Genomic DNA, 4,655 nt, shown 5'->3' with positions numbered 1-4,655 from the left:
CATAATATACATATATATATATATATATTTATTTATTTTATCTTTAATATTTTTTCATATATATATATATAACAAAATAAAACTCTCTTAATTCTATATATGTATATAGGGTAAATTACATGTATCAACTTTTAAATAAATTAACTCTGTATGAATACAATAGTATTTTATTCATCATTTTTATGTGAAACATACATTAGATAATATAAGAATATCTATCTTATCATAAGTGTAAGTACTAAATATTGTCTAATTGATACAATCACATGATTTATGGATATTATTCCTTTTTTAATAAACCCATCACTGTATTGGTAAAATATATATATTTTATTATATTGAATTAATTACATCTATCACCTTTCAAATGAATAAATTCTATATGAATACAATAGTAATATACTTTATTCACCATATTTATCTGAAACATACAATTAAACAGTATAAGAATCTCTACCTTATCATACTCATAAATACTAGATGTTTTGTGATTGAGAGAATCACATGATTATAGATATTATTCTATTTTTAATAAAATCCATTATTATATGATAAGATTAACATGGAAGATTTACTACCATAGTTGATCACCCGATTGCTAGAAACTCAATTGGATTTTTTAATCTCCAAACGACTGTAATCATTATAAATAGATGTTGAAGCAAGACAAATTCTCAGACAAGTCATATTTGAAAATCACTAAATCTACTAAACTGAAGAAAAAATGTCGTCCTCCTTACTCAAGTTTGCTTCTCTTATTGTTCTTTTAGTTTTTGTTTATGGTAATTATTTTCTCTTTAGTCTATCTCTAATAAGATATTTTTCTAAATTATATTTCTAATATATGATGGTTATTTAATACTTTAATCAATAAATTTGTTTAATTCATTAACTTTATTAATTACGGAAATATGCAAAATAGGTATTCAACTGGGGGCAAAAGCGAGAAACATAAACATCCCATGCAAAACTGTGGCTGATTGTACTCCACCAGGGAAGTGTGAATGCAAAATAAATTTTTGTTTTTGTCACCTATTCGAGCTAGAATCTCTACTTGATGCCTTCAATATTTAACGTAGACGTATATAAATATGTAAAAAATTGTTACAAAATGGAAAGTTCCAATAATTGAATATGCAATAAAATATTCGAAGTCAATAAAAATTATTCGTATTTGCAAAATTATCTTTGTATGATTATTAGTCGTCCTTAGATGTTTACTTATTAAAAACACTGGTTCGTGATGACTAAATTTCTCATACATTTAAGTAAGACAAGCAATTTAAATTGATATTGCATGAAATAATCATTTTTGTATCTTGTGATAGTCAAGTATGTGAAGAATGTTGTTATGTTCTGTGATTGCCACCATCAACAACCTAAAGCAAACAAGTGTGCAAACTTATCCAGATCAACAAACCATCATAGTCAGCCATCCAAATCAACACTCACCTTCAAGACAAAGAACGCATGGCCGATAACTGCCTAAAGGAAAATCATGATCATCGCTTCTTGCTTGCTTTTCTGATGTTCTTTTTATTTTCTACACCTTCAGTTTTAATTTTCTGCAAGGTTGTCTTCTTTGTTTGTTTCCCCTCCAGTGATGATTTGCTCCATTTACAAAGAGTTGTTCATGCTCTATAAATTTATATCTCTCTGTTGTCAGAAAATATACAAAAACAAAAGCTGTAAAGTGTCCAGCTTGATTCTCACCTGAAAAATTCTAAAAACAAATTCTTTGTTTTTCTTAACTTGGTATCAGAGTCACTGAAATGGTAAGAGAAAACAACAATTCCTCAACCTTCAACCTAACACCTCAAAGAATTCAAATACTGCCCGATAATGCAATGGGCTTTGTGTGTACGCTGAGGCTCAACCATGACAACTTCCTTCTTTGAAAAAACATGGTTCTCCCAATTGTTCGTGGGAATAAACTCGAAGGCTTCATCACAGGAGCCAAATCGAGTCCACTTGAATACACAAAAAAAAGTGATAGAAGGGAGCTCTGAAGTAGAAATCACAGTGAACCCCGACTTTGAAGATTGGTTCGCCCAAGATCAAATGCTGCTTGGGTAGCTCTACAATTCAATCGAAACCAATGTAGCTTCAGAACTAATGGGGTATCCAATATCTAAACTCCTTTGGGATGCCATCCGGGACCTATTCGCAATTAAAACAAGAGCCAATGTAATCTACTACAAAAGAGAATTTGTCAAAATGCAAAAAGGAAATCTAAAGATGGAAGCATACTTGAAGGCCACAAGGAACATATCAGATAACCTTGCTTTAACAGGTCATCCCATAACTATGGAAGATCTCATAGCACAGGTACTTGCTGGCCTGGACTCCCCAGAATACTGTGCTAGTATGCTAAATGACAAGAAAGAAAGCATAAGTTGGGTAGAGCTCCAGTTCAGGCAGCTAAATTATGAAAGAAAACTTGAACAACTTAACTCTGCAACGAAAAATCTCAGCCCCGGCCAACCATCAACAAATTTCTCCAACATAAGAAGTAGCAAAAACTGTCAAAACTCCCTTTCCCAACCAACCAACAGAGGAGGGCGTGACAATAAATTTAACAGAGGAGACCGCTATAACCTAAGAAGATAAGGAAAAAACGACAACAACTCTAAACCGATTTGTCAAGTATGTGGCAAAATCGGGCATACTGTTGCTCACTGCTATTACAACTATGATAATAGCTACTTGGGAGCCATTCTTGAAAATTCCACAAAGACCCACCAAAACTCAGTTTTCTCTATCTCCACTAAAGCCAGCTTCGAAGACCTAGTATGGTATGTTGACAGCGGTACTAACAACCATGTGACGGGTGACCCAAACATTTTGCAATCCAAATAAGCATATGGAGGAAATGAAAGTCTAATTATTGGAAACAGTGAGAAATTGCCTATCAATCATATCAGTAAAACAGATATTTACACATCTGAAAATAAAAAATTAGCACTAAACAAAGTGTTGCTTGTACCTCAAATCACCAAAAATCTTTTAAGCATTTCTCAGCTCACCACCTCTAACAATATTGAAGTTATTTTTAACTCATCCTCTTGTTTTGTGAAGGACAAAGCCACTAGGAAGGTGTTGTTGCTATGGAAGCTTAAAGATTGTCTGTACTGTTTGGATTCCTTGAAACTGACTGTCTCTCGTCGTCCTCCTTCTCAAGCCTTGATCACCAATAAAAATAAAAATGAAAATGTCCGACCCCCTGACTCAAGAAAGCTGCAAATATGGCACAGAAGGCTAGGACACCCATCACTAAAAATTTTAGCTACTATCTTAAGATCATGTAATGAACCTTTTCAATTCAGTGAAAGCTTTTTCTGTGATGCATGTTAACTGGGCAAGTCTCACTCTCTTCTTTACTCTCTATCTTCCTCACATGCAAAATTTCCATTCGAATTAGTCCATACTGATGTTTGAGGACCTTCCCCTCTCACTGTACATTCAAGCCATAAATATTATGTGATCTTCATAGAAGATTTTAGCCGATTTACCTGGCTCTATCCACTTAAACAAAAATTTGATGTTCAACAAGATTTTACCCTCTTCAAACTACGAACTGAAACTCAATTTGGAAGGAAAATAAAATGCCTTTAGCCAGATATGGGGGAGAATTCGTTGCTTTAACTCAAACACTGCAAAATAATGGGATAAAAATAAAATACTTCTGCCCTTTCTCTTCAGCTCAAACGGACGAGTTGAGAGGAAACATCGACACATAGCTGAAACAGGCCTCACACTCCTTGGAGAATCAGGTATGCCCTTGAAATATTGGCTTGATGCCTTTAAAACCGTTGTGTTCCTCACAAATAGAATGCCTACACCCATCTTAAATCATACCTCACCTCTTGAAAAACTGTATCACAAACGCCCTGACTATAAACTACTAAAAACCTTTAGTTGTGCCTGCTTTTCTTTCCTAAGATCGTATTAAAATCACAAGTTCTCCCTTCATTCCACAAAATGTGTATTTCTCAAGTACAGTCCTCAACACAAATGATATAAATACCTCAGTTCCACAAAAAAAATTTATGTGTCAAGAAACATTGTCTTCAATGAGTTAGAGTTTCTCTTTCATTATGGTTTTATAAACGCATATCACCCTGAAATACCCTCTAGAATTACACTGCCATTATGGTTTAATGTGTCTTCTTCCTTCCCATCAGCCTCACCTTTTTCTGAGAGCTCAAACAATAGAGATACCTCTGAAGCTACAGCACCAACATCTTCTCCCATAGTTGAGTCATCACCTCCACACTACCTAAGTCTCAGATTTTGCTCCTGCAAACAACACAATAGAAAATGACATGTCTCAACTTGAACTTAAGTCTCCCATCACTCAAAGCATGACGCCGTATGCTCAAATAGAAGAAGAAGAACTGCAGACATGTGACACTTTAGTTGAGCCTCCTAAGCACCAAATGATGACAAAAGCTCAAACTGAAATATTTAAACTAAGAGACCTCTCACAGGATTCCACTTGTTCAGTCCACCAAAGAAAGATAACCTCAGCATACTCACTTCAATTGCAGATGCAATCAAAAATCCCTTCTAGAAATCAGTAATGGAAGAAGAGATGACAGCTCTCGGCAACAACCAAACTTAGAAATTAGTTCTCTATCATCATGAAATGAATA

General features: G+C 34.2%; 1 long non-coding RNA gene across 1 annotated transcript; it reads right to left on the bottom strand.

The window, feature by feature from the left end:
- Positions 1-1,616: 1,616 nt before the first annotated feature.
- On the bottom strand, positions 1,617-2,980 carry LOC148240416 (uncharacterized). The gene is made up of 2 exons (XR_015814060.1): positions 2,251-2,980; positions 1,617-2,160 (listed from the first exon to the last, which is right to left on the bottom strand). It is a non-coding gene; the product is annotated as an uncharacterized LOC148240416 (long non-coding RNA).
- Between the last annotated feature and the right edge of the window lie 1,675 nt (positions 2,981-4,655).

Source organism: Carica papaya, chromosome 8 (assembly GCF_054855325.1).
Source record: "Carica papaya isolate Zhongbai chromosome 8, ASM5485532v1, whole genome shotgun sequence".
In the NCBI taxonomy this organism is placed as follows: Eukaryota; Viridiplantae; Streptophyta; class Magnoliopsida; order Brassicales; family Caricaceae; genus Carica; species Carica papaya.
Note: the sequence above shows the minus strand (reverse complement) of the source record. Positions and strands in the feature narration are given on the sequence as shown.